Consider the following 8968-nt stretch of genomic DNA (forward strand, 5'->3'; position numbering starts at 1 on the left):
ATAATTTAGTCAGTAGGCTGCAGCATATACAAACTGCGTTATCAGCATGTAAAGAAGAGTTCATTTTCTTTTCATTCAGTCTAGTTGCATCAACTTTGGCTGAAACAAATGGTGACTGTTTAATGATTCAGTTTAAAGTGACTCATCCATTCATCCATTAGTGATATGCCATTTATCAGGTCCAGGTTGTGAGAACAGCAGTCTAAGTGGAGACGCCCAGACCTTCCCCTGTTCTCAGCCACCCTTTGAGGACGACATTCAGGCACATAATCTCTCGAATGTGTGCTGGGTCTACCCTGGGGCCTCCTCCCACTTGGACATGCCTCAAATATTGTATAATGTGGATTGGGTAGTGGTTGGTGGTAGAGTCCTTGGCAGTCCAGCCGCTGCTAGCTGAAGTGACTTGTATTTGTGATCAAAACAAATAATTTTGATTGAATTGTTGTAATTTGTTCTAAGAGTGAAGTAACTCAAGGTCACACTTTTTTAGGATTTCTACTGCTTTTGACCAGCGAAGACTTTTAAAGCAGCAGGAAACTAAATTTTTAATAAAAGCATGTATTGTAGCTCATCAGTCCTTTTTTTAATGTGATACTGGATTGCCACATGTGTGCAAAATGAAGCACCTAGGCATGCGGCATGACTGATTCAACAAACATTTTTCAAAAAATGGCTCACTCTCAGGAGCTCAGTGAATTCCATCGTGGTGCCATGATCAGCTGTGCAGTCCAGTCGTGACATTTCCTCACTACTAAATATTCCGCAGTCAGCTGTTAGTGGTATTATAACAAAGTAGACATTGTGAAGCGGTAGGCCAGTCAATATCTGCAGACCTCCAAACTTCCAATCATCTCAAGAGTGCATAGAGAGTTTCATGAGATGGGTTTTCATGGCTCAGCAGCTGTATCCAAGCCAAACACTTTGCAAAGCTTTAGATGCAATGGTTTAATTAAAGCACGCCACCACTCGCAGTTTTCAGGAGAACAATACTTGTCTGATTTCAATATGCCAAGTGTAAAGTTTGGTGGAGGTGGGATTATGATATGGTTGTTCTTCAGAAGTTGGACTCAGTTCTTAGTTCCAGTTAAAGGAACACTTAATGATTTAGCATACCAAGATATTTTAGATGATTTAATGCTCACAACTTTGAGGGAACGGTTTGAGGATGGCACCTTCCTGTTCCAGCATGACTGCGCACCAGTGCACAACTCAAGGTCTATAAAGACATGGATGAGCGAGTTTGGTGTAGAAGAACTTGACTAGCCTGCACAGAGTCTTGACCTCAAATGCGAACACCTTTGGGATAAATTAGAGCGGAGACTACAAGCCAGACGTTGTTGTCTAACATCACAAATACAGTTCTGGAAGAATAGTCAAAGATTTCACTAACACACTCCTAAACCTTGTGGAAAGTCTTCCCAGAGGACTTGAAGTTTTTATAGCTCCAATAAGTGGGCCGATATAATATTAAACCCTATGGATTTAGAACAGGACCTGCGTGTCTGCATGTTATATCTCACAAGCATATGAACTCAAGTTCATATGCATGTGAGATAAGCAGTATTGGGACTAACGCGTTATTAAGTAACACGTTACAGTAACTACGTGTCAGGGTTCCTGGGTCGTTGACCCAGTGATTTCAGTTTGTTCATGTTCAGTTTAGTTCGCCACATTAATGTTCTCACTTCCTGTTTTTTCCCCCCTGTCAGCTTGTCTCCCGTGTCATTAGTCAGATTATGTTCAGCCCCGTTCTCACCTGTTTCCAATCATTGTCATCATTCAACCTGTGTATTTAAGTTCCTCGGTTTCACCAGTTCTCGGCCGTGTCATTGATGTTGATGTACGTCTGATGGTAATGTGTCTCTCCGCCAGTATGTTCAGTTAATCAGTCAGTCAGTCAGTCAGCTACTCCATCGTTCCTGCTTTATTCATTCACCCTCCAATAAATCCTCTTCATTTCTGCACCGTGAGTCCAGCGTTTGGGTCATCTCTTCCACGCCTCCACACACACCGCTGACAGAATGACACGACCCGTGCCAAGAAGACATGCTTTTGACCCAGCGGACTCAGACCTTTTCGAGCGGCAGGACGCAGCGCTCTCCATTTGGGCGGAGAAGCTCAGGTGGAAACAGCGGTTCTTCTCAGAGAGGGAGCACATCTTTGAGGGGACTCGTCTGGCTCTGGGCGGGCCTCGGAGACGCCGCAGTCCTCCACCTGCTGCATCGGAGCATTCGCCTCAGAGAGTGGGCGTCACAGGCTAAGCTTCGGCCGCTCGCTCTCCCGCTGCTCCGCTCCTCGCTCGCCCGCCAGCCGTTTTACTCACCGGACCTTCAACCTCGCCATGGCACGGCGGCTCCGCCTCGCACCTCGGCTCAATGGAGGCTCCCGTGCCAGAGGCTCGGCTGTGTACCCCGCCCGCTGCCTCTTCCCGGAGAAGGCGGCGCACACTCCGCCATAACATGGACTGTTTTCAGATGGTGAGTTCCAGCGACTGTCTTCCACCCTCCACATTCGACTCTTCACTTAAAACAAATAGCAAACTTATCCCTGATCCGTGGGGTGTTTCCCTCCTGGAGGAGGATGTAGACTGGGAAGAATTTTTCAGCTCTGCTCCCTCTGAGCTGGGATTTATTAAGGACAATATCCGCACTTCAACACCCTCGACGACCGTTCAATTAAAGACCGTAAAATAGTGGTGGCAGGAGGACCAGAATAATCCCAGAGAAACCTTCCAGTACCACACACCCAGTCACCGTTTCCACACCCATCATTCAGCCTTTTCCTACCAGCGCAGCGGCCCAGATTCGGCCTTCCTCTTCAGCCGTTTCACCTCCTCAGAGGACTAGGGCCCAGCCCACACCAGTGCCAGCTCCCAGGAGGAGGGCAGCTGCGACCCAGTCCACCTCCACACCCGCTCCTGTTTCACGGGTGGGGGTGACTGGTGTCCAGCCACCTTCCGTGCCTGTCCCAGCGCCCAGGCTGAGGGCAACCAGAACCCAGCTTGACCTCCCTGGAGGCTTGGAAGAGCTAACCGGTCCACCTGCTACTTCACCTTTTCATCCACCTCCTGATCCAGCTTTTCACACCCTCGCACTGTCCCTGGTTAGGCTAGCTGAAGTGTCCCCTGCTCAGGCACCAGCTTTACTAGCCCAGGCTGTAGCTCTATCTCCCTGTCTAGCTCAGTCTTTAGCTCAGCCATCGGCCACACCAACCTCAGCTCCGTCGTCAGCCTCACCTGCTGTTCAGCTTTCACTCCAGCCAGTTCCCTCACCTGCTGTTCAGCTTCCACTCCAGTCAGTTCCCTCACCTGCTGTTCAGCTTCCACTCCAGTCAGTCCAGTCTGCCCCTGTCCAGTCTGCAGCCCAGTCAGTCCAGTCCGTAGTCCAGTCTGCTCCGGTCCAGTCTGTAGTCCAGTCGCCTCCTGTCTCCCAGTCGCCGGTCTACCATCCTGTTCAGTTCCCGGACCTGCAGCCACAGCACCCAGAGCCAGCTGTGAGCTCTCCTGCTCCTCAGCCAGGGGTTTCCGCGCCCACTGGCCCTGCCTTTCTCCAGCCAGAGGCTTCCGCGCCTACTGGCCCTGCCTGTCTCCAGCCAGAGGCTTCCGCGCCTACTGGCCCTGCCTGTCTCCAGCCAGAGGCTTCCGCGCCTACTGGCCCTGCCTGTCTCCAGCCAGAGGCTTCCGCGCCTACTGGCCCTGCATCAGACTCAGCCACTGCCTCGCCTGGTCCGGCGTCTGCTTCGGCTTCATCCTCGCCTGGTCCGGCCTCGGCCTCTGCTTCTGCTTCGCCTGGTCCTACAGCTGCTCCTCAGTCTCCGCCGGCTCCCGTGCCGCCTCCCCTGCAGCTGCTCCTCGGCCACCTTCTCCTCGTCGCCGGCGTGGTCGACCACCGGACCGGCTCAATGGCCGCCGTTGCCTTCCGCACGGCCGGCCCCCGGACCGCCTTCGCCTGAGTGGCCACCGTTGCCTTCCGCACGGCCGGCCCCCGGACCGCCTTCGCCTGAGTGGCCACCGTTGCCTTCCGCACGGCTGGCCCCCGGACCGCCTTCGCCTGAGTGGCCGCCGTTGCCTTCCGCACGGTCGGCCTCCCGAACTGTGTCCACGTCGCCGCCGTTGCCTTCCGCACGGTCGGCCCCCGGACCAGCGCTGTCATCGTCGCTGTTGCCTTCCGCATGGTCGGCCCCCCGAACTATGTCCACGTCGCCGCCGTTGCCATCCGCACGGTCGGCCCCCTGAACTGTCTTGTCTCAGCCGCGGACCACGCGGCCGCCCACCGGAACAGTCTCATCTCAACCACCGCAGCCGTCCACCGGACCGGCTCAGTGGTCGCTGCTGCCTTCCACGTGGCCGCCCACCTGAAATGTCTCGTCTCGGCCTCGGGCCACGTGGCCGCCCACCTGAACTGTCTCTGTGTGGACTCCGTCCCTCCGTCCTGGGCCCCCTCCGCCCGCCCTGTTCTGGGTTTTTTTTCTTTTGGCCGTCGGGTGCTGGCCTTTGAAGGGGGGGGGGGGTACTGTCAGGGTTCCTGGGTCGTTGACCCAGTGATTTCAGTTTGTTCATGTTCAGTTTAGTTCGCCACATTAATGTTCTCACTTCCTGTTTTTTCCCCCCTGTCAGCTTGTCTCCCGTGTCATTAGTCAGATTATGTTCAGCCCCGTTCTCACCTGTTTCCAATCATTGTCATCATTCAACCTGTGTATTTAAGTTCCTCGGTTTCACCAGTTCTCGGCCGTGTCATTGATGTTGATGTACGTCTGATGGTAATGTGTCTCTCCGCCAGTATGTTCAGTCAGTCAGTCAGTCAGTCAGTCAGTCAGTCAGTCAGCCAGCCACTCCATCGTTCCTGCTTTATTCATTCACCCTCCAATAAATCCTCTTCATTTCTGCACCGTGAGTCCAGCGTTTGGGTCATCTCTTCCACGCCTCCACACACACCGCTGACAGAACGTTATTATTGTGGTAACGAGCACGGTAACTAGTTATTATGCCAAAATCAGGAACGCGTTAGTCGTTACTGGGATTTAGATGGGCTCGTTATTCGTTACTTCGTGTGGTGGCTATCGCGAGCTTCCACAGATTCAATAACATTAGCAAGTGGTGGAGGCCAGCAGGTGGATGAAGGAAAAGGAAGGCAAGGGGAGAGACCCGAGGCGGCCGCTGGTCCGAGAGTGTCAGCTGAACTGAACTTCAGGTAAGAAGTTATAACCTGCAGTCCATCTGGGTCAGATATGAACCAAGTTAAGGTGGAGTTTATTTTCGTTATGCTGACTTTTTCGTACTGCGTGCTAGCTAGCATGACGGAGTTTCTATACAGCTGGGTGGGAGCTATGAAGTTAATGATGTTGAACTTTATTTTGTTCATAAGGTTAATTATTAGAGCTGCCAACCCTCCCGTAAAAAACGGAATCGTCTTGTATTCAGAGAAAATATCATGCGTTTCGTATTGAGGTGAAAAGGAACACAGTTTGTGTTTCAACTACAATGAAAAAGACACAAAGCTGGAGTTATTCTGTGTTTACACTGCACAGCTGCCTCTTCTTCTCTCATCCTCTCATCCTCCCTCTCCTGTTTCTACTTCAATCATGAAACTGATCAATGATCAGCTGATCGGCTTTTCTCTCTTGTTTGTTTATCGCCCACTTTGCGCCAGAAAGAGGAAACCAGCGGATGTCGCAGTAAACAACAGCAGCACATTTAAGCTTGATCAGCTGTTGTTAGAATTTATTTAATATTAATTTCTAGTATCAGCTGATGTTTGCTGGAGCCACAGCTGTAAAGCTGCTGGTCATGATGTCGGTTTGGTTATGTGATGAGAGGGAAACATGAAGATGAAACCAGGAGCTGTCCTTACTGAATCATCAGAGCTGAACAGGTGATGGAGAAACAGGTTTACCTTTTAGGTGACATGAATGAGTTGAAGGGAAGTTATGAACTGTTTCTGAGAGACAAATAACACCAGGATCCTTTTCTAAGTAGCTGACAGCTGGTAACTGTGCAGGAGCGGGTCTAGCAAAGTGTTGCCAGGGGTCCATGTAGGGCATTAAAAGGGAAAGGGGGGGCACAAAGAAATACTTTCTTATTCTCATTTAAAATGTCTCACTTTTAAAAAAAATAATTATCTGAGTCTTGCAACAAACAATTGATAGATTGATACATATATACCATCAGAACAGTGTACATCACTGTCACAACAGTGTTTATTTTCATTCAAAGGCTTTATGATTTTTCCTATAATGGTGGGCTGGTCTCTAGTCAAAATGCCCGGGACGATTTTTTTGTCCCAGTCCAGCCCTGTATGCAGCTCATCTGCAGTCTGGTGTTACCTACATCTTCCTATTCAGAAGGCAGAATTTCCGAGTTCTGAGTACAATCGAAAGCACCACGACTGCAGTTTTTGTGTTGGATGTAAAAAGCAGGCTAGGATAGAATCAGGTGTGGGATTTCTCTCGTGGAAATGTGCACATTATTTTTTCCTTTCTATTGGTAGGTGGCACAGTGCACTTGTGGCAAGTAAGCAAGCTAGAAGACTGGCAATCTTGCTGGGTTACAGAAGCAACACATTAACAAGAGAATTCTGAGTAAAACCAAAGTTACTTTCCCTAGTAACTAGTTACTCTGAAAGTAACGAGTAACTTGAAGTAACTGAGTTACTTTTGATAGAAGTAACTAGTAATGTAACTAAGTTACTAATTTAAAGTAACTTACCCAACACTGGAGATAAGTGAATGCTTTTGACAGTTCTATGTATATTTTAGACCTGCGATAGACTGTCAACCTGTCTAGAGAAGTGAGGTGTACACCACTTCTTGTGTACACTACCTCTGAACCCTCACAGCCCTCAGTTAGATAAGCGGCAGAAAATTGATGGAAGGATGGATAGATATCGATAGATTTCTCTTAGTGGCTTGTGTAACATAAATTTAAACATGCAACCTAATATGATCAAGATTTACAAGACTGGTGGAGTGTGAAATGATGGTCAGATTAAGTTTCAGGTCATGTTAAAAAACTTCTCAGTTTCTTGAGTTTCTCCTCTTTTGACAACAAAACAAAACAAATCAGTAAATTAGTGCTCACTGAACAAGAAGCAAGTGAGTCATTGTTTTCCAAGAGCTCCATTCGCCACAGCCAAAAATCCGACCACACACATTTTTATCTGGATATGTTTGAGAAATGCTAGCATAGTGCGGCCAAAACAGAGAAACAATCAGGCTCATTGTACCAAACTGGAGGTACACAGGTGCCACTGATACATTCACATGCCCGTTTCTTTTACACTTGCACAAACATATTCAGGCTTCTGTTTTTAGTAAATGTGTGTTTAGCTTGTAACTTTAGCTTGTAACTAAACAGGACATCATTCACTAAGGTTATTACATCTCCAGCAGATTCACATATTCTTTGATTTCAGCCACCTGTAAGTTTCAGTCCAGTATTTAACTTCATTTGGATCTTCATTTAAAGTTAAGGCCTTAAAATTTGATTTTACAAACCAGTGGATGACGTCTTAGGTGGGATAAATCCATCAGAGCAATGAAACCAAACTTTTCACTATGAACAACTTACTTTACACCAATGTTTCTAACAGTTTGATATGTTTGTTAACAGAAATATCTCATCACCTAATCACACGGCAGAAACTCGACACATTGAGGTATGCAAACATGGCCAAGATGACATGCTGAAGTTCAAACTGAGCATCAGAATGGGGTAGAAATGTTATTTAAGTTGGTTTGAGTGTGACATGATTGTTGGCATCCAACGGGAAAGTCTGATTCTTTCAGAATCTGCTAATCTTCTGGGGGCAAATGGTGTAAATGTAAATGATCATCTGTCTCTCAGTGTTAGCCCTGTGATAGATCACCCAGGGTGTATCCTGCCTCTTGTCCTATGGTAGATATGATAGGATCCAGGTACCCTAGATCAGCGGCCCCCAACCCCTCGGGTTGGCCTCGGACCGGTACCAGTCCGTGAGTCGTTTGGTACCGGGCCACGAGAGTAGAGGCTCAGGTGTGAAATGTATAGTTTTCAGGGTTTTTATCAGTTTTCAGCGTTATTTTGTTATCGTTTTTATCATTTTCCTGGGTCTTTTCACGTGTGTTATGAATAAATCTTCTTTTTTTCGGTACCGGTATAAGTTTTATTTTGTTGTATTAAAAGGCCGGTCCGTGAAAATATTGTCGGGCATAAACCGGTCCGTGGCGCAAAAAAGGTTGGAGACCGCTGCCCTAGATGGATGCTGGTATTTTCCCACACAGTCATCTCTGGGGTTTATAGAGAATGACCTGAAAAAGCAATTCACAGTGAGCGGCAGTTCTCTAATCAAAGATGCTTTGTTGATGCCGGATTGGCTTCGAGCTGATTGGAAGGCAATAGTAACTCAAATAACCAATTATTACAATCAAGGTATGCAGAAGAGCATCTCTGAACACACATCAAACCTTAAAGCCTATGGCAGCAGAAGACCACATTGGGTACCACTGTGGGACAAGAGTTTGCACGGGCTCACCAAAATTAGGCAATAGGAAATTATAGAAAAATGTCACCTTGTCTAATGAATCTTGATTTCTGCTTCCACTTCCACTTTGGGACTGTAGGGTCAAAATTTGGTGTAAACAACATGAAAGCATTGATCCATCCTGCTTTGTTTCAAAAATTGAGGCTGATGGTGCAGGGGATATTTTCTTGCCACACTCCAGATTTCTTTGTACCAACTGACCATTGTTTAATGTCATAGCTTACCTGAGTATTGTTGCAGACCATGTTCATCCCTTTACAACTGCAGTGTACCATCTTCTCATAGCTTCTTCGAGTAATATAATGTGGCATGTCACATGAGTTCATCATACTCAAATGTCTTCGACAGTCACCAGATCTCAATCCAAAAGAACACCTGTGGGATGTGGTTGAATGACAGGCATGGATGGATTCATATGTGTGCAGTGGATGCGATGACATCAATTTGGACCA

The 8968-nt window shown here is 47.8% G+C and overlaps 1 long non-coding RNA gene across 1 annotated transcript in view; it reads left to right on the top strand.

The window, feature by feature from the left end:
• Positions 1-566, top strand: part of LOC309710603 — a 61885-nt gene extending 61319 nt beyond the window's left edge. Inside the window, exon 6 of the long non-coding RNA XR_014277763.1 lies at positions 180-566. This is a non-coding gene — a long non-coding RNA (uncharacterized lncRNA). The remainder of the gene's footprint in view (positions 1-179) is intronic.
• Positions 567-8968: the final 8402 nt, after the last annotated feature.

Source organism: Aulonocara stuartgranti (assembly GCF_965226115.1).
Source record: "Aulonocara stuartgranti genome assembly, chromosome: 7".
Lineage (NCBI taxonomy): Eukaryota > Metazoa > Chordata > Actinopteri > Cichliformes > Cichlidae > Aulonocara > Aulonocara stuartgranti.